This window comes from Trematomus bernacchii, unplaced genomic scaffold (genome assembly GCF_902827165.1).
Source record: "Trematomus bernacchii unplaced genomic scaffold, fTreBer1.1, whole genome shotgun sequence".
Taxonomy (NCBI): Eukaryota; Metazoa; Chordata; class Actinopteri; order Perciformes; family Nototheniidae; genus Trematomus; species Trematomus bernacchii.
The window spans coordinates 4,625,506-4,650,117 of NW_022988007.1; the positions used below are offsets into that span (position 1 = coordinate 4,625,506).

Genomic DNA, 24,612 nt, shown 5'->3' on the forward strand with positions numbered 1-24,612 from the left:
ATGTCTACACATTTTTAACTCCGTTACACATCCATGGGTAAAGATAAACGCATGTAGTGCTGAACACGTAACATGAACGTGCCGGGCGGCGCGGTCCCGTGGGTTAGATGCGCGTTCATAATGCAGAGGGAAATAACTCGTCGTCAATAACGTTATTAGCACATTTTTACAACTTGAGGAACGAATGTTTTTAATAAGGGCTATACAAGTGTTCATACTGGGTAGTTTATTTAGTTTAAAAAAAATTATCCAACGATTTACAGACCACTCTTTCCCCATGTAAGTCAATGGGAAAAAGTGTTTCCGGGCCTGGCAACCAAAAGGAAGTGTAGTACCGCCGTTTGGCCACCAGGAATATTTTCATCTGAGTCCGGCGCACTTCCTGGGGGCTTGCACTGGACCCATGCCCATCCCCCACCCCCCACCCGGAGCCAACCTTCACCTCTAGCAGCAGGTTAGAGATGGCAAATCCGGATCCTTTTACGGACTCAGGGTCTTCTGAGTCAGTCATTGAAGAGATCCGGATCATACGAGTCATTTGAGTCATATGAGTCAGCATCACCAAGACCGTAGAAATCCTATCGGTGAAACCGAAAAGTTGTTGCATTTCACGAGCATATTAAACTGACGTTATATTAACCTCCGCTACACAGTGTATTTTGCTTTAATAAAAAATGTTGATCACAAAAAAAAGGGTTATTTTGCGATTTGGCAAATCTGAGTCTGCTGTTGACTTGTGCATGAGGACGAGTCTGCTGGATCTCTGGATCTCTGGATCTGCTGCTGTATGGCTACGGCTCTGAGTCCGCACGAGTCTGCTCTGCTGTGTTTTGCACAGTGAGTCAGGATTTGCGAATCCGAGTCTGCTGTTGACTCGTGCATGACGACGAGTCTGCTGGATCTCTGGATCTGCTGCTATATGGTTACGGCTCTGAGTCCGCACGAGTCTGCTGTGTTTTGCACAGTGAGTAAGGATTTGCGAATCTGAGTCTGTGAAGTTCCGCTGACTCGTAGGCTACTGGTCTCTCTCGATCATTGACCTGGATTCACGGATCCCGCGATTTTGATTAAGTCCATTATGTTTCCGGCTCTAAATGAAGTTTCAGTGTAGACTTCTAACAAAATTGTCATGTTGTGCAACAGTCTCCTGCGTGTAATAGCTGCATTTCCAATAAGAATCTTACTTGGCAAAACGTTTATTTTGAACATAGCACACAAAAAGAAACAAACAATGACAAATGATAGAAAATTACAAAACAGTTAGAATATATAAAATGTCTTAATTATACAATTATTATTATTAAACATATAATTATATCTAATCATATGCCCCCCATATTTTCTCATGGACTGCGTAATCATTGCAATACTGGTGTTTGTATGTGTTAAATGTGTGTAAAGTGGTGTCTTTTGCTTTAATAAAACATATTGATCACAAAAAAAAGGTAATTTTGCGATTTAGCGAATCTGAGTCTGCTGTTGAATTGTGCATGATGACGAGTCTGCTGGATCTCTGGATCTGCTGCTATATGGCTACGGCTCTGAGTCCGCACGAGTCTGCTGTGTTTTGCACAGTGAGTCAGGATTTGCGAATCTGCGAGTCTGCTGTTGACTCGTGCATAATATAGCCGCGGGAGCCGGGTGCTGGAGGAGGGGCTATGCTCGTGCACATGGCGAGTATGGATCTCTGGATCTGCTATGCTATTACGGTTAGGAGCCGTCGGCTCCTCTGAGTCCCCACGAGTCTGCAGGAAGTTTCACTGATCCGCCCCCCCTCCCCTGAGCCAAACGATCACTTCTGGCAGCTATCCTACTTGCTAAAGGGTAGGCAGATGGACTGGGGTACGTTGTAATGTGATTTTACATGTTATAAAGAGAGTAGCGAGTGACGCAATTTATAGTTTTAATTTGTACGTCACACCAAGTGTGGGACTCAAAGGACTCAGGTTAATGGAGAGGGGAGACTCGTCACGACCAGCTCATTTCTAGGATCCGGGTTAATGATCCGGATGAATCAGGACTCGCCCATCTCTACAGCAGGTGCACTTCAGTATAGACTGGCGTGGCACAGAGGGCAGCAGCTCGTACATACTGAGACCAATATATGAAGATAAACGATTGCTAAGGAAGGCAGAGGAAAAGGAGAAGAAATGGAAACGAGATAAAAAGCACATTTTGAACTGTTTTACTATTTATTAATTAGACCAAGCACTGAGGCTAACGTGTTTGCAGTGCTAATGCTAGCAAGTATGGTGCTAATGCTAGCAAGACGTAGTAGCTTGTCACCAGCGATTGTTTGACAATATTGTTAATACTTTTTAAAGTTATGGACTTCCTTTTTTGCCGCTTACTTTTACTTGATTGACCTCAGATGATGTATTATTGTAATATTCAGGAGTAATGGTGAGCTACTGAGGCTAACGTGTTTGCAGTGCTAATGCTAGAGGAAAGAGGAATACATTTTCACATGCTGCAGCCATCAGTTAGCTAGACTTGCATGAGTTTCCAATGTTTGGTAACTTAACATACTAGAAGTGCAAAAAGTTATCGTAAAAAACTGTCAAATGTTCAGGGGTTACAACTTTTTTTTATTTAGTTTGTCCGTTTTTATAAGCTTAATGTAATTGGAATTTAGTTTTTCGTTCTATGAAAAAGCGCCAGAGTGAGCGCTCTGTATTTTGTAAGATACACAGCGCATGTGTCGCAATCACAGAGAGCTAGGATAAACAAAATGTCCGGGTATTAAAAACTCAGGCTTTGCTGTAGAGACAGTTGTATGTAAGTATTTTATGTACAAAATTCCCTTAAAAGCGCTATAAAAATCCCATCTATTATTATAATCTTGTGTTGTAAGTTTTATTTTTTGGGTTCTATGAAAAGCGTCAGAGTGAGCCCTCTGCATTTTGTAAGATCTCGGCGCGCGTTTCACACAGAGGAGACAAAATGTTGGGGAATTAAAAACTATCATCCTTTGCTCCGGAGACAGTTGTCTGTAACGGACCGTCTCCACAGCAGCGTTAAAAAATCTTGAAACGCTTCTGCCCATTCACTTTGAATGGGGTGACGTCACTTTCCCTCACTTTTCGCCGAAATGCATTGTGGGCAGGCGAGCGGAGATTCTCAGGATTTTCAAGATTCAAAGTTGAACAATGTTCAACTTTTGAAGCTGAGGTGGAAGCGGCAGCCAATCAAATCCCGTGTACGCAAATCTGGCAGTTCAAGCTCTAGCCAATCAAACGGCGTGTATGCTGGGAGAGACATACCGCAGGTAATTTCCTCATATTCCAAAAAATGGAGGAGAAATTAGCGGTAGCGAATCAATCACCCGGTGCTTTATGACCAGACCTACCGGGATATAAACCGGAGGAGCCAGGCATGGAGGGAGGTGGCAGAGACAGTGGTATGTTTTCGCCTGTTTTGGGGAGTTTATATCCAGTTTACTTCGGGCTTTTTGGCTTCGTATGTCGCGGGCGAGAGATTCATGTGATTGGTTGATCGCAAAAAAATCCCCAAGCCTCAGATACGCCCACCTCCAAGATTTTTTTAACGCTGCTGTGGAGACGGTCCGTAAGTGTTTTAGGTACAAAATTAGCTTGTTTTGCATTTACAAAGGGTGCCCCGTAATTTTTGTGTATGTAATGTGCTCTTTTAGCTATTAGCAGTAGCTAGCTCTGTGGCTCTGGTGGTAGCACACGTGTTTATTTCTACTATAAAGTACTGCTTGATGCTTTTAATAGGAGTTTATTTATGTTTACCTACTCTCTATATGAATGTAGAAATGTTTGTATTTTGATTTATGTTTTTATTAATGTATTATAGTTTTACATACAAAACAGCAAAAATAACTACAGTTATGTCTTAAAAAAGTTTAGCCTTGTGTTGCTGTCAGTCTAGCTTTGCTCAGGATTAAGCTCTCTAGGTGCAGGACACAGATGTTACATCAACTGTTTTTTATTTAACGCCTACAGTCGGAGAGCACAATCCACCAGGTGGAAGGCACGCAGAACACGCCTGAGGGAGCATCATAAGAAATGCTTATCCGGGCACATGGAATACTTAAAACAGGTAAGGATGATGGGTCTGGTATATTTTTTTATATATTATAATGAAGCGCGAGCTGTGTGCTCGAGTCTTCCTGTCTGTCGGCTGAACTCTGCTGCTCCGCGATGAGGGTCTAACTTCAGCAGCTACATTACCTACGGTGCGTTCGTTAATAGTAACTGTGCGGTCCGGAGTCACTGTGGCACAGACTGGACCGCTGGTGAACAGCTGTTAGAACAGTTCAGAGCAGAGCTCCCTGTCGGAGCGGCAGAGCGTGATTGGCAGTGAAAAGGTTTTTCTGTCGCAATATTATTTAAGGAATCGTTGAGCTAGCTAACTAGCATACATTGTCACTAACTGCTAACGTTAGCTTTAGCCTTCGTTTTCAAATAGTTTTTTTCATAGGCTATAAACAGAGGTGGTAGAAGTACTCAGATCTTGTACTTTAGTAAAAGTAGAAGTACTCAGATCTTGTACTTGAGTAAGAGTAGAAGTACTCAGATCTTGAGTAAGAGTAGAAGTACTCAGATCTTGTACTTGAGTAAGAGTAGAACAGGGTTCGTACGGGTGCTGGAAATCCTTGAAAATGCTTGAAATTGTACGAGGTGTTTTCAAGGTTTGAAAAGTGCTTGAATTTTGGGAATGGTGCCTGAATTTGGGATAAAGTGCTTGAAAATGTAAATGCTTTACTTCGCTTTTTAGATTAAAAGAAAATGAAGAAGTCGGAGCGACGAGCCACATGAAAGGTACGCCGTAGTAGAGCATTTTAGATTAGGCTAACGTTGCATGTTACGTTTGTTTAAGCTAACGTTAGCAAGCTGAATAGCGAACTCGATGAGGGATAATAATAATTGCAGGGGACAATCATTTCAGAGGAGCGTACCTATGTTATGTTACATCGCCATCCTGTGGTGTTCAGAGGATGAAGCACTCACTGTTGTAATTCAACCCAGTCTCACGGCATTTCGTGTTATAGTCACGAAATTGATTCGACACAGAGCGATTTTAAAAGCAATGTATTTCTACTGGTAGTATGTTTCGTGCCTAAACCAAATGTGACTTGCTCTATCGAAATCAGTCACATTGACCCGAAGACACATTTTCGTTTGTATTACTGGTCTGGGGGAAGCTCGCGAGTGTGTGTGTGTTTGTGTATTTTTGCGTATGTGTGTATTGTGTTTGTGTACCGGGGAAACACTCACAAGAAACACCGGCAGTTATGCTTGCTGTGACGTTAAATTACTCCGTTCTCCGCTTGTAATTATGCCGTTACATGCTTCAAAGTTGTATTTATCATCTGAATTTGCCGAAACAAGTTTAATATTCTGAAAGCCAATACTTTGTTTATTTGAAAATAAACAAAGTATTAACTCTTCTTCCATTTACAAGCTTCAAACATGTATTTATCATGAGATTTTGGCAATAACAGTTTCATATTCTGAAAGCCAAGACTTTGTTTATTTAAAATCAAACAAAACACCCAAACCCTGAAAAACTTTTTTTTTTTTACACAAATCCACGTTTATTTTTTAAATGAGCCGTTGCGACTTTTGACTGATTTCGATAGAGCGGGTCACAAATAATAACAAATTAGAAGGAAAAAAATATATACAGATTTCAGTATTCTGAGGCTCTGAGCCCCATTTCTTTTCCTCACAGACGGTAAAAGAAAACGACATTATCCGATTTAAAATAAAAACAATAATCGTGGCTTGATATTGAGTAAGAACATGTTTTTATGAACCACCCAGCTTCTGGTCTTCCAAGACCCGACCGGACAAAAAGACGCAGGCACGAAACATACTACCAATAGAAATACATTGCTTTTAAAATCGTTCTGTGTGACACGAAAAAAAGGGGGAAATCGTGTTGGTGAACACGAATCAATAGATTACATTTATTTTGTGACTATATCACGAAATGCCGTGATACTTGGTTGCGTAATTAGACTTTAGCTTGTTAGTATGTTGTTATAAATTATAAACTGAGGATTTGACCGCGTCGCTATGGTTGATACTTTTAGAAACAGTCTTTTATATAAAATCTTGAAGTATTATACAAGTAAAACTACATTTAGCTTTAATCCCATGTAATTGTAGAATGAACACAGTCTTCCTTTGAAGATGTATAAGTCAGGTGTCTTGAGTAGTCAACATTACCTACAAATTATTGTACATTTGTAAATATTATTTTCCACTTGTTACCATTGTGAGTCTATTTTTATGCAGCTCTGCGTGATTTTGTGGCTACAATTCAGGCTAATACGCTACCAGAAGTGGAATAAGCACTCAGATATTGTACTTGAGTAAAAGTATAAGTACTCAGATCTTGTAGTGTAGAAGTACTCAGATTGTTGTACTTGAGTAAAAGTAGAAGTACTCAGATGTTGTACTTGAGTAAAAGTAGAAGTACTCAGATCTTGTACTTGAGTAATAGTAGAAGTACCAGAGTGTAGGAATACTCTGTTACAGTAAAAGTCCTGCATTCAAAATGTTCCTCAAGTAAAATTAGAAAAGTATTATCATCAAAATATAGTTAAAGTAGCGACAGTAAAAGTAGTCATTGTGCAGATTGGTCCATTTCAGAATAATATATATGATGTGTTTTATAATGATTGATCATTAAAGTGTTCTCAAAGCTGGTAAAGGTGCAGCTAGTTTGAATGACTTTGTATACTGCAGGGTAGCTTGTGAATTTACTCCAGGTGGAACTAAAGTCTGATTTAACACTTTGTTATATTTCACATCATTCATCCACATCTGTAGAGTAACTAAAGGTACTAAATACATGTAGTGGAGTACAAGTACACCATTTACCTCTGACTTGTGTTTACTGCCAACCTAAAAGTACCTCAAAAATAGTAATCAATAATGTATTGAAAAGTAATTTGGCTGATTGTTTTATATTGGCTCAGCCAGGTTATATGGGATGCCCAGTCTACGTACAGATAGGTCACTCATTTTGAAATATTAAACTTAGTTTTCTTTTCTTTAATTTTTCATCCTCATCTAGAATGCTATTATGAAACACACATTTGGTTGTTTATAGCACATCTGATTTAATGTGAGGTAGGGAAATAATCATTTGAGTATAAGTATGTGTATATAAATATGTAATTTACAACAGCTGTAAGATGCTTGAAAAGCTTGAAAATTCACCTTGAAAATGCTTGAAAAGTGCTTGAATTTAACTTTGGAAAAGGTGTAAGAACCCTGGTAGAAGTACTCAGATCTTGTACTTGAGTAAAAGTAGAAGTACTCAGGTCTTGTACTTGAGTAAAAGTAGAAGTACTCAGGTCTTGTACTTGAGTAAAAGTAGAAGTACCAGAGTGTAGGAACAATCCCACAATCAAAATGTTCCTCAAATAAAAGTACAAAAGTATTATCATCAAAATATAGTTAAAGTAGCGACAGTAAAAGTAGAAGTACTCAGATCTTGTACTTGAGTAAAAGTAGAAGTACTCAGATCTTGTTCTTGAGTAAAAGTAGAAGTACTCAGATCTTGTACTTGAGTAAAAGTACCAGAGTGTAGGAATACTCTGTTACAGTAAAAGTCCTGCATTCAAAATGTTCCTCAAGTAAAAGTAGAAAAGTATTATCATCAAAATATAGTTAAAGTAGCGACAGTAAAAGTAGTCATTGTGCAGATTGGTCCATTTCAGAATAATATATATGATATGTTTTACAATGATTGATCATGAAAGTGTTCTCAAAGCTGGTAAAGGTGCAGCTAGTTTGAATGACTTTGTATACTGCAGGGTAGCTTGTGAATTTACTCCAGGTGGAACTAAAGTCTGATTTAACACTTGATTATATTTCACATCATTCATCCACATCTGTAAAGTAACTAAAGGTATTAAATACATGTAGTGGAGGAAAAGTACACCATTTACCTCTGAACTGTAGAGGAGTAGAAGAACAAAGTAGCATAACATTGAAATACTTAAATAAAGTACAAGTATCTCAATATTGTACCCAAGTATAGTACTTGAGTTTATGAACTTAGTTACTTTACACCAGTGGCTACCTGCATAAAGTCAAGTGCTCGGCGCAGTTGTCGGCGAAATGTCGCTCCTCTGTTTTCATTGAAACAGCTCCTTATATCCGTTAGCGCAGCTAGCTAGCACCAGATGCTAACAACAACAACACGTAAGGTGTGCCTCGCTCGCACCACACATACACACACCCTCCCGGTCTGCCGGTGAGCGTGGAAGTGTGGTCTGCCACAAGCGGGCGGCAGGAGCGGGGCTGTCAGCATCAGCTTGTAGATGGTATTTTAAACTCGATGCGCTCTGAAACTACGGGGCGGCCGAGGACAAAAAATACACATGCGTTAATCGTGTTAAAATAATTAGTGGCGTTAATTGTTTTTACAATGTGTATGTATAATGTGATGTAAATCAAAGAATATGTAGAATATTACAACGGACATTCTTCTAATATTACGTTGACTACGAGTTTATTTGCATTTAGAATGGGTTCTGATCAAAAAGTGATCACTCAAGATGCACGTGGAGGTGCGTTCTAATGGCAGATGTAAACAGACGCATTAGAGCTGTCCTCTTGGGATGGGATCACTAAAGACAGATGTTAAAGTTGGGTCTGAACAGGGCCTAAGTGACAGCACCTCTAGCCTGACAGCAGGAGATAGTGGCCTGTACATGTTTACTATATGTACTTTAGCTTTTCATTCTTTAAATCTCCTGTTAATGTTGAATACATACAGATGGAGCCTCTTATTTTGGACCCCAGCATACAGCTTCCTGCCGACTGCCAGCCAGTTGCCAGCCAGTTGCCTGCCAAAGACCAGTATTCAGGAATGTTAGGCCCTCCCACTATTCTCCAATTTCAGGGTTTAACCAGGAGATGGCGCTATATATTAAATAACTAAGACTTAGTTTTTCACAATAGAAAATGCAGATATTATATAAAAAACTAAAGTTAAAATCTTGTTTTTAATGCCCCAAGAGCAATAACATCTTGTCACAAGCTTTTTGGAAGAAAAAGACTGACTCAAGAGACCTGTAGTTGACTAATTACAGGCCTCAATAAAGTTCTGCCATTGGTTGTGAAAAACAACGGTGGACATAGTGGAAAGTGAAATTGACATTGTCGAATTTAATAAAAATACAAAATAATGTATCTGTGTACGTGTTTTACTATGTGATCTGCACTTATCAAACATCTAATTAAGGCGAGACACCCCAGGTGAATAGGGTATTTTTAACTTAAAGATATCAGCTAAATATTTCTCCAGTTAATTACTTACAATAAGGCAATTGTTTTTTGTATTACAAGTTTTCTGAAATAGCATGTTTAAATATCCAAATGAACCATTACCTCATGAAATATGCGCATATTTTAACACATTTCAGGAACCGAAATCTGAACTTTGGATAAAGCCAGGATCAAAATTATTGTTTCATTTTGTAGTCATATTAGTATCTAAGGCTTTTACAGAAGGGATTTTGGATATCTCTTTGTATCACTCCATAAATCAGAAAATACTGTCAACAGCCCTAAAATATCAATTTTCACCATGTTTTTAGGTATAAAATGTTATATAATTCAGGCTATGAATTATATATGACCAAACCCTTCTGTAAAAGCCTTCATAATATTGATAGGAATATAACTGGAAGGTTTGGTGTATGTAACTGCTGAGTGATTCTACAATTTAGGGTACATTCCATGTCCATTGATGTCCATTGATGATAATTATAATTATTCTAACTATTTTCTTCAAAAATATCATATTTTGCCTATTATTGGAAAGCATGTTATAATATCACACAAACATTATGTGCATCCTATGCTTTATTTAGCTTGAAATGTGTCATGATGTTCTTAAATTGTCAGTTTTTGCTATGTCCGTTTTTCAGTTGAGGGTGTCTTGGATTCAAAATAATGAATAAAAACCATTAAAGTAAATTTAAAAAATGATTCATTTATTTCAAAAGTCTAAATACTAAAGAATAATAACATATTTTTAATTGATTTCCCCCTTTAAATAATTTAAATATCTTAATATATGAATGTCTGCAAAAGTTCTGTCAACTATGTTACTAACAGAACTTCCCCCTTTAACTCAAAAATTGTTTGTCCCAATACCATGTCACCAGCATCACATGATGCCATGTTCCTCTTTGGCAGACATTTTGAACACACTGTGGTGATTGTCCTCTACATTTTTACAATATTTTATGTATAATAGCACATGGTCAATTAATATACTCATTGACAATCAACAATGTTACGTACATTGTTATGGTTTACAATTGTTTAATGATTTTAATTCAATTATATGTGCAAATGTGATGTTAACCTGTTCAAGAAAATGACATGTGGTCATCCAGGCAAGGCCTACCATTGAAATGATGGGTCAAAATAGGGAAATTGTCAACTAGGTTACCTGTCAACTGAGTTACCCAGTACTGTAATAACTGTAGTAACTTAGTTGACAGGTAACCTAGTTGACAATTTGTACGACATGTAGACGTCATTACACATCATTATCAATGGAATTTTGCACTTCTGCCTTGAAATTAACATAGTGCTGATGGTTAATAATGTGTCCAGTCAACTATGTTATTTGCGTCAAATGTTTGACTTTCATTGTCAACTATGTTGCACCTCATTTTTTCAAATTTAAAATATCTAAAATAGTGCTTCTGATATCCTTTATAGTATAATGTATATCTACACAGGTTGGAGTTTTACATGACATCTCTTAAAACTATCAAAATGACCTGTATGGTAGTTTTATAATACAAAATATCCCTAAACTTAATGACAGTGCTGAACATATCACATGAAAAAACAAAACTTTAATACAATTATTTTTTAAACTTTAAAAAATCTTTGGATATATGGTAGAATAGACTCAAGAGCCTTTCAAATTTGATTTTACTTGAAGTGCAGGACTTAATCAAATGATTGTAATGACATCAAGTTTGTCCGTAACATAGTTGACAAACTGAGTAGTGAAAACATCCTTTCCCTTAAAATAAAAAAATATATAAAAATGTTTAAGCTTTGCAACTAGTGGATATGTTACACTGAGGAATATACTAACTTGAACCACTGATTGTTCTATCTATACATTTTATTTGGCATTAGTAAATAATTATGCACATTTACAGATATTTTACATGATATGAGTGATAACACGTGTTATAAGGGCTATTTCGCACAATAGGTGTGCCTTGAGATTTTTACTTGTCCTTTGGTGTGCCTTGGGCACAAAAAGTTTGGGAACCACTGCTGTAGAGAAATGTAAACGTTCACCATCCCCCACCCGCCTACTGTATGTTGCTTTTTGACATGTAAATGGGTAACTACCCCCCTCTGAGTGAATACCTGTTGTACCTGTCCGGGGCTAAGCCCATAGGACGATGCTCTGATGTCATCACCCTCGCACATTGGTCATATGTTTACAAAAAACGATGTTAACACTTTCTCGTTCTTAAAATATGCTATATTTAGGGTCGATATGTGTTGAATTTACTTTAAAATAGCAGATCACTGTGATTCACTTCTCCGCGGCTCCTCCGTGCAGAGAGGCCCCCCCCCCGTTGACAATTCACGAGCGTCTAACTCTCTCCCCCCTGTGAAGAGATATCACAGGGGGGGGTTGGGACACACACATTCCGATGGCCAATTCGTTTTAAACAAAGAGTGGGGTGGGGACTGGTGAACGGTATGGTCAATGTTTGTAAACACTGTGACATTTTGACTTTATTTGATCATTTCAGTTAAAAACTAACGTTCATATTTCATATTACTGTTTTGCCTGGCTGGACCTGTAATTTACAGGAAAGGAGTGCACGCTACTAAAGAGACACGCTACCATGGAAACCAAACAATGGTGTTGCTGTATTGAAGTCCGAGTGGAAACAGTCATATTTGGAGCGTTATGTTAGAATGAAACAGCGAGGTCGTGACTCACAAAAAAAAAGTGTTACTTCACTAACTGTAAGCTTGTCACTCAGAGTAACCTACAGTTAACTTAACTGTTGGAAAAGAAAGATCAGAGTTAGGAGTGTGAACACACAGCTGAGAGCTGCCGTTTCATTCTGACTGTTTAAAAAACGGTAACAACGGACTATTTTTCTTAGCGGATGCATGTAAATTTAAATCAATACATAGAACTATGTTTTAAATCAATAAAAATATTTTCTAAATCCATAAAAGCATTTTAATTAATATTGGGAGTCATGTCGTTACTTTGTTGAGAATGTGGCCATGTAATAAGCGGGATAATTTGCAGCGACTTGGTCATTATGGGGGAAAATAACACCCAGGGATCAAGGGACCCAGGGATCCCTCCGCGTCGCGGAGGGATCAGTAATTTTTAGTGAATTACTGAGTTTAGGCACGTTAATAACATTTTAATGAAGTTGAATACAGTATATTCATATTTGTCAGTGATTTCATGTCAATTCGGCGAACATAAACGATTAAATTAGGATTAAAAATCGAGAGCCGGCTGCTGTTCGTTACGGTAACCCAACTAGGACACTTGACACAGTGGCTTTTGGCAAAGCACACAAAGAAAACAAAAAAAACCGAGAGAGATGAATTATTGTTATTACAACGTGACTTCACTATTATTTAACAACTATTTTTATTGGGTTCTTTTATTTGGGGTTAAGTACATTGTCAGAATAAGTGAGAAATGGATTTAACTTCTGTTAGACAGCTATCATACTGAATAAATATTTATGCAAAAATGTATGGCATTAATAATGTATATCTAATTACATTTAAAAATGTATGGCATTAATAATGTATATCTAATTACATTAACTGTGAATGTCTTTCATTTTATTTAAAATGAAATAAAATTACATAAAACATTTTCCATAAAAAAGTTGATTCAAGAACAAATCAGTACTTTTCTTATATGACTATTATTGCTAAATTTGAAAGGTCTTTACCAGCTTTGGAATTATATATATATATATATATATATAGCACCTTCTGCCATCCCATCTCTACTGACATATGGATCTTAACAAAGATCCGCTATACATTAGTACCAGATATACTGTACACGGACATTTTAGTGAACCAGACCAGCTGTTTCCGCCGGGTCTTCGCTTCCCGGGCATCACGTTGTTTACAAGTGTGTTCAGATGCTAAATGACAAGTGCAAGTGACAATTGTTGTCGTCTTCTCTGTGAACGTTTTTTTCTCCGTTATTTTGCCATTTTCAGATTTAAATTTCGAGCGGAAAGCTAACCAGGAAGTAATAATTACTTAAGCGGAGAACGGAGAAAGTAAACGTTACAGCAGGCATAACAACAGCCGGTGTTTATTTTATTATAATATTCAAGAACAAATCAGTACTTTTCTTATATGACTATTATTGCTAAATTTGAAAGGTCTTTACCAGCTTTGGAATTATATATATATATATATAGCACCTTCTGCCATCCCATCTCTATATATAATATCTATCCGTGACATATGGATCTTAACAAAGATCCGCTATACATTAGTACCAGATATACTGTACACGGACATTTTAGTGAACCGGACCAGCTGTTTCCGCCGGGTCTTCGCTTCCCGGGCATCACGTTGTTTACAAGTGTGTTCAGATCGTTCAGATGCTAAATAAAAGTTTAGCTTGTACTTTTGATACCCCGCCTCTCGGCACCACAACATCCAGTTTACTGTATTTCACATGAGCGATGTCGAACATTGAAAAGTCCTTATAAAATCTCTGTTATTAGATCAATACTTTTCTTATATGACTATTATTGACTTGAACACTGAGAATGTATTTATTAACTTCAGACATTTGAAATATTTGAAATCAGATGAAAACAAACTGTAACGGACCCTGCCGTGTTATCTATGATTACTATGCCTTACTGTACATTCATAATTTCAGCCGGAGGTAGGTGGTAGGCGTTGCGGAGGAGCAGATTGCGAGTGAGGTGCCTGTTCTAAACGAACTATTCCAGCTGTTATAAAGCATTAAATAAAAAGTAAGCAAGGAATACAGAATGTTTCGTTACGTAACTTTGTTGAGAATGTGGCCATGTACATGTAATACATGGGATCATTTGCAGCGACTTGGTCATTGTGGGGAAAAATAACACCCATCCTGATCGTTTCAATGAAGTTGAATACAGAATATTCATATTTGTCAGTGATTTCATGTCAATTCGGTGAACATAAACATCAATGATGATGATTAAATTAGGATTAAAAATCGGGAGAGCCGGCTCGTTCGTTTTTTCCGACTAAACAACATCTATTATTTAGAAGTTGATTTCACATGACTCCAGTGTGGAACCCCACTGCACCCCCTGGTGGATCAATGATCCATTGCAGCTGGCTTCACAATAATTAAATGTATTTATCATGGGGGCGGTATCAAGTCTGACTGGGGGCCGGCCGGCCATCACGGAACGTGCATGAACCGATCACGACCCTCGCACTTTAAACTGTCCAAAATAAGACGCTTCATCTGTATCAGGTTGGCTACCAAATCAGTCATACAACTGATGCTGTTTTAAAAATGTATGTTTGACCTGGTGTCAGAATATCGGCATTCAAGATATTTCTTTAAGAAATTACACCTTTGATCAAAATAATACGCTCATTGGTCCCTCAATAATGTTTTATGTCACTTGTCTGTATGCCCGATTGTCTTTTCTTTCTTTCACTAGAAACCACAAAGAAGAGGAGTTGGACTCGTGCGGAGGTCAAAGCTGTTGAAAACACACTAATGACCTTTATCAAATCTGGTAAAGTACCAGGAAAGTTGGACTGCATTGCTTGCATTACAGCTTCTCCAGAAGCACTGATGGAAAGAAGCTGGACAGCGGTAAAGTTTTACGTACAAAATAGGATCACTGCCCATCACCGTGAAAGTGCAAGGAGAATTTACTGAACAAATTTGCTCCTTGCATTTGTTGTAACTGTTTATTTCAGTTTTAAATTTGAATTGTCACAGTCTGTCGGTTTCCTGTTTTACTTTGAAAGGTGTTCACCCTGTCTGTCATGTCTGTATTAGTTTCCTGTCTGTGTTTTCCCTCCTGTCTGATGATCTGATTCTGGTCACCTGGTCTCTTTGTGTTCTCCCTCCCCAGCTGTGTCTTGTCATCTTGATTGGTCATGTATGTATTTAAGTTCTGGTTTCTTGTTTGTTTTTTTGCAAATTAAGAGTAAAGGGAGTTATTGTCTGTCTTGCACATCCAGTCACTTTGAATAAGGTTATTTTTGGTTTAACACCGCACTTGGGTCCATCCTGTGCGGCTCAATCCTGACAGAAGGTGGGTTCTTTCTGTAAGGATTGAGCAGCGCAGGATGGACCCAAGTGCTGACAGACATGTTTAAACTGAAAATAACCTTTATTCAAGGCGACTGGATGTGCAAAACGGACAATAACTCTCTTTCCTTCTTAATTCGCAAAAATAACCCAGGAACCCAGAACTTAAATACATACATGACCAATCAAGATGACAAGTCACAGCTGGGGAGGGAGAACACAAAGAGACAAGGTGACCAGAATCAGATCATCAAACAGGAGGGAAAACACAGACAGGAAACTAATACAGACATGACAGACAGGGTGAACACCTTTCAAAGTAAAAAAGGAAACCGACAGACTGTGACAATTTAAAACTGAAATAAACAGAGGGTAACAGTACCCTGTTTTTTTTGTGTCCCAAAGTTAAAAAGTAACTTTGTTTTTATCATTTAAAATACATGCGAGAGAGGCATGTAGGATGTTAGGGGACAAATATTTAAAATAAAATGCAACAGCTGTTTGAAATAAAAGCTTTGTGAAAATATGAACTCAATTTGTGCCTCCTTTTTTGTACAGGAGGTTTAGGTGTACCATTCTTTAACGTTGTTTCTGGTCATCAGGATCATCAGAGACAGTAAAAAGTCATAAAGCAGGTCTGGTGATCTCATGTCGGGCCTTCCATCTGCCGAGGGAATTCACATCTGTTGTGATAACAGCAGTGTATATCCCGCCGCAGCCACTCGCCGACAACAACACGGCACTCGATCAGCTGTTTGGGTTTATTGATAAAACCGAGACTTCACGGCCAGATGCGGCGTTCGTTGTGGCCGGAGATTTCAACACCGCCAACATGAAGAAGGTTTTGCCAAAATATTACCAACACATCAACTTCCCGACGCGCGGGGGAAACATACTGGACCATGTTTATTCCCCTTTCCGGAATGGATATAAGGCTCTCCCTCGCCCTCCCTTCGGCAAATCAGACCATATCTCACTACTGTTGTTGCCTGCTTACAAGCAGAAACTTAAAAGGGACAGACCGATAACAAGGACAGTACAACGATGGAGCGAGGAGTCAGATTCAGCACTGCAGGATTGCTTTGCATCTACGGATTGGAGTGTGTTTGAGGACAATAACATCAACACACACACGGACACTGTCATCTGCTACATTGGGAAATGCATCGATGACGTGGTACCGAAGGTTTCTGTACGGACATTCCCAAATCAAAAGCCCTGGGTAAACGGTGAGGTGCGCGGCAAACTGAAAGCGCGCACTCTCGCGCACACAGCGGGAGATTTGGAGGAGTACAGGAAGTCTAGGTATGATCTCCGGAGAGCAATTCAAAATGCAAAGAGACAGTACAAAGACAAGGTGGAATCTGACTTCAAAGGCTGTAACACTAGGAATATGTGGGCGGGACTAAGGACAATGACTGACTACAAAGGAGCAGCGGGGGGTGCTGCGGGAGTGTCTGCGTGCGCATCTCTCCCAGATGAGCTAAACATTTTTTTTGCACGCTTTGAGAGCAGCCAGGCTGTGGAGGTACAGAGGGACCAGGAGCTACACTGCCCTTTTGTTTTAAATAGGGCAGATGTGTGTAAATCCTTTAAAAGGGTTAACCCACACAAGGCTCCTGGACCTGATGGCATCCCTGGCCGTGTTCTCAGGGTGTGTGCAGTTCAGCTGGCAGAGGTGTTCACAGACATCTTCAACAGGTCCCTGCTGCAGTCTGTAGTCCCCACATGTCTTAAACACTCCACCATCATTCCTGTCCCCAAAAAGACAATCATCACCTGCCCCAACGACTACCGCCCAGTAGCACTCACCTCCATCATAATGAAGTGCTTTGAGCGGTTAGTCAAATTATTCATCACCTCCTCCCTCCCTGAATCTCTGGACCCCCTGCAGTTTGCCTACAGAGCAAACAGGTCCACAGACGACGCCATAGCCCTCACCCTCCACACTGCCCTCTCACACCTGGACCCGAAGAACAGGAACACATATGTGAGAATGCTGTTCATTGACTACAGTTCAGCATTCAACACCATTGTGCCCTCCAAGCTGGCCATCAAGCTCAGAGACCTCGGGCTCAACAGCGCCCTCTGTGACTGGATCCTGAACTTCCTGACGGGCAGACCCCAGGCAGTGCGGGTGGGAAATATCACATCCTCCACCCTGATTCTCAACACCGGTGCCCCTCAAGGCTGCGTGCTCAGCCCTCTCCTCTACTCCCTGTTCACCCACGACTGCGTGGCCACACACAGCTCCAACACCATCGTGAAGTTTGCTGATGACACGACCGTCATCGGCCAGATCACAGACGATGACGAGACGGCGTACAGAGAGGAGGTCGAAAACCTGACATCTTGGTGCCAGGAGAACAACCTCCATCTCAACATCAGCAAAACAAAGGAGCTGATTGTGGACTACAGGAAGCAGCAGGGAGAGGGACACGCCCCCATCGCCATCAATGGGACTACGGTGGAGAGAGTCAAAAGCTTCAGGTTCCTTGGGGTCCACATCACTGAGGACCTGACATGGTCTCTTCACACCACCACCATCACCAAGAAAGCTCGACAGCGGCTCTTCTTCCTCCGCAGGTTGAGGAGGTTCAAAATGGATTCCAGGATACTCTGCAACTTCTACAGGTGCACGATAGAGAGTATCCTCACTGGCAGCATGACGGCCTGGTACGGCAGCTGCACCGACCTCGATCGTAAGGCTTTACAGAGGGTGGTGAAAACTGCACAGCACATCACCAGGACGGAGCTGCCATCCATGGAGGACCTTTACTCCCAGCGGCTCAGGAAGAAATCACTACGGATTATCAAAGACCCCCATCACCCCAGCCACAAACTGTTCTTTCTGTTGCCGTCTGGCAGACGTTACCGCAGCATCCTGGCAAGGACAAGAAGATTCGGAGACAGTTTCTTCCCGCGGGCAGTGAGACTGTTAAAAAAATTGAACTGTTGAAACAACTTCAAACATTCAACTGCTACTCAGTAGTATGTATCTAATACCTAATATATATATATCATTCCAATAACTTGTATATAGACTCATACTGCACTATTCCACATCATAACTTTATTTCATTTTTATAACTATTATTATTTTTGTATTGCTCTTGCTCTTATTGTTATTATGTTATGTTATTATGTTGCATTGTTGGAGAAGCCTGTGACATAAGATTTTCAACTGCATAATTACTCTGTAGCTATGTCAGATTGACAATAAAGAACCTTGAACCTTGAACCTTGGTGGGTATTTCATTTGTTTATTGTTTTATTTGCAACGTGTCAAATCATAAACGGTGCAAACAAATTGAAATAAATGTAAAAGTCGAATGATCCTCCTCAACCTTTTGCTATTGAAATCTAAACAGTGGAAGGTAGTGTATTGTTTTAATTGATTGTATGGTATAAAGGAGAACATCTTTAATGTTTAATGTTGAAAAGGCAAGCAAGTATTGCTTTTTTTTGGTTCTGTGCAGTACCTAACAGTGGTGTTGATAGTATGCCAATGAACATAACCTGAAATCCCTCCCCCCATGGGGACCAGTCCCCATGCACGTGGTCACAACCTGGCACACAGGCGATGGGTGTTTGATTCAGTCGCTAAGCTCTTGGACTGAGGCAGAAAGAGCTTCTCGGCAGCTGCACCTATGACTGAGCAGCCCCTATTCAGGGTCCACTCTGCTCACCCCAGTAGGGGAGGGGGTTAGAAAAGGTACCCCAAACATAGCCTGCCTCACAAAATCCTGTCTGGAATACCGCATCCAGAGGGATCACCATTACGTGGTCAGAAACAAAAAAGAAAAGAAAAACATTTACGTATTGGAGCCTGGAATGTGCGGACCCTCACGGACAACCAAGCCAGAGATCGACCTGAAAGGCGAACAGCCATCATCTCCAGAGAGCTAGGGAAGTTCCAGATCAACATTGCAGCGCTCTCCGAGACCCGACTGGCTGATGAAGGGCAGCTGAAGGAGGAAAAAGGCGGATATACTTTCTGTTGGAAAGGAAAGCCTGCAAATGAGCCACGAATCCATGGTGTTGGTTTTGCTATTAAGAACTGCCTCATCAACCACCTCCATGAACTCCCTGTGGGCATCAACGAGCGCCTAATGACCATACGTCTGATGTTTGCCAGCAGTCAGATGGCCACCGTTATTAGTGCCTACGCCCCAACGCTTGATGAACAGGATGAAGTAAAGGAGGCCTTCTATGCTGACCTGGACAAAATTATATCTGAAGTCCCCAAGGAGGATGAGTTAATCCTGCTTGGAGATTTCAATGCCAGAGTGGGACGAAACCACCAACTATGGAGAGGCACGCTGGGGAGAGAAGGGGTTGGAAATACAAACTCCAATGGCATACTACTGCTAACCAAGTGCTCAGAGCACAACCTGGTCATCACCAACACACTTTTCCGTAAAAAAACCAAGTTCAAAACATCATGGATGCATCCTCGCTCCAAACTATGGCATCTCATTGATTACGTCATTGTCCGCTCCAAAGACCGCCGTGATGTCCTTAACACCAGAGCAATGACCAGTGCAGACGACTGCTGGACTGACCACCGCCTCATTCGCTCCATCATGTCTATCCGCTTATTGCGGAAAAGAAGGATGCAGAAAAGACAGAGCCGGCCAAAGCTTAACATCGACCTGTTGGGTGACACCACCTACCAACAACAGCTGCAGGATGCTCTTAGCGCAGCCTTGCCCAAACAGTATCCGGAGGATACTGAAAAACACAGGGGCACACTTTCTACTGCCATCATGAACTCCTGCAAAAACATTCTTGGTAAAAAAAAGCGGAGGCATCAAGACTGGTATGATGAGAATGACACAGAGATTCAGCAACTCATTGACATCAAGCGGCAAACTTTCATCACCTGGCAAAATAACATCCACTGCAAGGTGAAAAGAGCAGCCCATGCCAAAGCGAAGGCAGCCGTCCAAACGCAAGTTAGGAAACTGAAGAACCAGTGGTGGACAAAGAAGGCTCTGGAGATCCAGCAGCTTGCCGACTCTGGTGATACAAGAGGATTCTTTGATGCCACAAGAGCGGTATATGGTCCCAGCTATCGCCGCCTAACCCCCCTTCGCTCTAAAGATGGGCTCCTGCTTCTGAAGGACAAGGATGCAATAGCAAACAGGTGGAAAGAGCACTATAAGGACCTCTTAAACAGGGACACCATTCCTGAGATGGAGGCTCTTGACCAACTCCCTCAACAGCCCATAGTTGAAGGCACGGGAGAACCACCCAGCCTGGGTGAGGTGCTGGATGCCATTAAGAATATGAAAAACAACAAGGCTGCTGGGCCCGACGGCATCCCAGCAGAAGTCCTGAAGAAAGGAGGACCTGATCTTCTTAAGCACATCCATGCCCTGCTTCTCAAAATCTAGGAAGAAGAGGAAATCCCTGCTCAGCTTAGGGATGCCTTAATTGTCTCCATATTTAAGAAGGGAGACAGGGCAGACTGCGGAAATTACCGTGGCATTTCTCTCTTGTCCACCATAGGGAAAGCCCTAGCTTGGGTGTTGGCCAACAGACTCACCCCCCTGTCAGAAAGCATCCTTCCTGAGTCTCAGAGTGGATTTCGCCCAAACAGAGGCACGACAGACATGATTTTCACTACTCGCCAACTGCAAGAAAAATGCCGGGAACAAAATCAACCATTATACATGGCATTTATAGACCTCACCAAAGCCTTCGACTCAGTGAACCGTCAGGCCCTCTGGCTGGTACTGGCAAAGATTGGCTGCCCAGAAAAATACGTCCGGGTACTGAGACTGCTGCATGACAATATGTCAGCCACGGTACTCAGTGGCAGTGGAGACGAAACTGAACCCTTCCGGGTCGACACAGGAGTCAAACAGGGATGTGTCATCGCTCCAACGCTATTCTCCACCTTTGTTGCTGCTATCCTACATCTCACAAGCAAGCATCTGCCCCAGGGAGTCAACATCATGTACAGAACTGACGGCCAACTCCTCAACATCAACCGTTTCAGGGCTAAAGGTCAAACCACCACCATATCGATCATGGAGCTGCAGTATGCGGACGACAACGCCCTTGTAGCCCTCTCGGAAGAGGACCTACAGGGTATCCTATCAGCCTTTGCGAAAGCATACAAACAGCTTGGTCTAGCCATCAACATAAAAAAGTCAAATCCTCCACCAACTAGGGATGGGAATTTGAAAGCAAATGTATATTCGAATATTCGACCCCCCAAAAAACAGTTAACCGGTTAACCGAAATGTTCATATCCTATAAAAAAAAAATTGGGTAAAAAAAAAAATTCTAAAACATTTTTTTAAATAACTTTTGGAAATAAATAAATACATGTTCAAATAAGTATAGAAACCAAGTCGAATTTGTCAAATGTATTGAACTGGTGATCACAGTTTGACAGCTATAGGCCTACAGCTTTCATGTGCGGAGGCGATTCACAATCAGGCCAGCTGTAGCAAGACCCTCTCAGCTGGAACGGAGGTTGCGGGTATAGCAAGGTATAGTATGTATATATATATATAAGTTTAATTTGGCATAGTTTGCACTCTACACCGCACTCACTAACCTGGTCGAAATATTTCCACACATTACTCCTTTTTGACGCCATGTCTGTTGTGTAGGACTCTTCTTAGAGTGTAAATAATTACCGGACTATGACTGGTAAAATATGTTGAATACCGGCAAAACTAAATCTCTCCTGTCAAAATGTCTATGTACTTTGCCGCCACACACGGTTGCCAAGCAGTGCTTATTGTTGTTTAGGCTGGACACTCATGTGTCGCGAGTGTTGACGGGGCGGGGGAGCAAGCTCATGAACTGTTAGCGCCGGAACCTCGCAACGGCTGCGGAGCGCATTTGCGCCGCATTTGGGCATAAGATGAGGTTTGAGTCTGCGTGATTTGCGTGTAGGCAGGGGCAGCAGCCATATCATTAGCTAGAACTAGCTAGATCTGATGGATTTGGACATAAACGCGAGTGAAGTACCTAGGGTGACCAGGTCCCAACAAACCAAATGTGGGACAAGGAGTATGAAAATGTACTAGCGGTGATTAATTGCGGTACCGAGGTGGGCCAGTCGAGAGTCCCGGGCTCATTTGTAGTCCCAGTCCGCCGCTGCCCACGGGTAAATGTCTTCCCAGTCTTTGTTGTATGTGCATCTTCTTCTTTTCTTAGCTGTAGTTTCAGTTTCCTCCATTTTCCATAACCTGCTGCGTCGCCTGCGTTATTGACTTTAATTGTTGTTGTTTGGCGGGGCCGCGGCGGTGTGTGTGTGAGTGAGTTACTCTCATTGGTTAACACTTGACCAGCACCCGCCGTGTCTTACAGTTTGATTGACAGCAAACACAGCTCCGTGATGATAGCCTTCCCTGCTTTCTCAACAGCCATTGGATAAATCTGATTTTAGAAAAGCGTTTTAGCCAATCAAAATGAAATATGCGGGACATCGTCTCAATTTGCGGGACGCACCAAAAGTCGTGAAAATGCTGTGCAGTCCCGCGCAAAGCGGGACATCTGGTCACCCTAGAAGTACCGGACGCGAGAGAGAGAGAGATCAGCACCTGCCTCTGCCCGCTGTGAGGGACCGGTGAGCGGAGCAAAACACCTTTAGACGTCACCTAACACATTTAGCTATGGCACTGTCGTATACATTGAATTATTCAATTTGATAATATGTAATCAACTTAGGCATCCCTCCCAAAAAAAAAAAAATGTATAAAAATATTCATAACTCATATTCGAATACCTGAATAATTTCGAATATTCGATTAATCGTTTCCATCCCTACCACCAACCACCACCAAACAGCAGTACGCCTGTCCTACCCCCAAACATCTCCATTGGCAACATCAGACTGGAAAATGTGGACTACTTCCCATACCTTGGCAGCCTCCTATCATCAAAAGCTGTTATTGATGATGAAATACACCATCGCCTCAGCTGTGCCAGTGGGACTTTCTCAAGGCTAAGGAAGAGAGTCTTTGAGAACCGTGACCTCCAAGCAAAGACCAAAATATTGGTCTAAAGTTGTGGTGCTCCCCACTCTTCTGTATGGATCAGAAGCCTGGACCACATACAGCAGGCACTTAAAGGCACTTGAGGCATACCATCAGAGATCCCTCCGAAAAATCCTCAGGATTAGCTGGGAGGATTGGCGCTCTAACACCAGCGTCCTGGAGGAGGCTGACATTCCCACCATCACTGCCACCATTGCCCAAAACCAGCTCAGATGGACTGGCCATGTTATCCGCATGCCTGACTCTCACCTCCCAAAACAAGTCCTTTATTCCCAGCTTGTTAAAGGGAAACGGGCCCCTGGAGGCCAAAAGAAGAGATACAAAGATAACATAAAAACAAACCTAAAGATGTGCCACATAGACCTAAAAGCTTGGGAAGACATGGCAACAGACAGGGCGACCTGGAGAAACCTTGTCCGTGAGGGTGCTGCACTATATAATGATGACCTCTGCCATGCTGCACAAGACAAGCGCAGACTCAGGAAGGAGAGAGCAATCATCAAACAGGTCCAACCCAAACCCTCCACCACTACATTCCCCTGTCCACACTGCACAAGAATAATCGGGTCCAGAATCGGCCTCTATGCTCACCTGAAGACCCACAAGGACCAAGAAGGAGGACAGTCATACTCGACTACGAGTGACCGCCGATGATGATGATGGTGTGTGTGTGTGTGTGTGTGTCTACCTAATGTCAAAGGTCAAGCCTTAAAACAGGAAATGTGATATTCCAAAAGTGCTATTTCTGCATCTCTAGCACTTTCTGAACATAAAAGTTAAAGTGTGTGTGTGTGTGTGTGTGCGTGTGTGACACGCTTATGACAGTTTATGTGAGAGGACATTGTACTGGTTGTGAGAGAGTATACTTTAAAAGGAAGTCAGGTTGATCCAACAGGAAGCCAGTTTAAATATTCATTCCTTGACTGGTTTACAGCCTTGAAAACAAAGCCTGAAGCTGCTCAGGGGCCTCATTTATAAAGGGATATACGCTCAAAAAATGGCGTACGCCAGTTTCTACGCAATGTTTGCGATTTATAAAATACTAACTTGACGGGAAAATGTGCTGTCCTCCACGCAAACTCTAACCCATGCGTACGCACTAAGCACACAAACGGGAGAGACGAGAAACTGCGACACCGTTGGCAGAAGGAAGAATGGAGAGAAATATGTGGAAATAATACCATAAATAAAATGTTACCTCTCATTTATCAAATATGAAGAATTCATTTTCAAACATTGATTAAAGCCAATTTTAAAATGATTA

At 41.3% G+C, this 24,612-nt stretch overlaps 1 pseudogene; it reads left to right on the forward strand.

The window, feature by feature from the left end:
* Nucleotides 1-18,974: 18,974 nt before the first annotated feature.
* On the forward strand, nt 18,975-24,002 carry LOC117472151 (annotated as a pseudogene).
* The last annotated feature ends 610 nt before the right edge of the window (nt 24,003-24,612 follow it).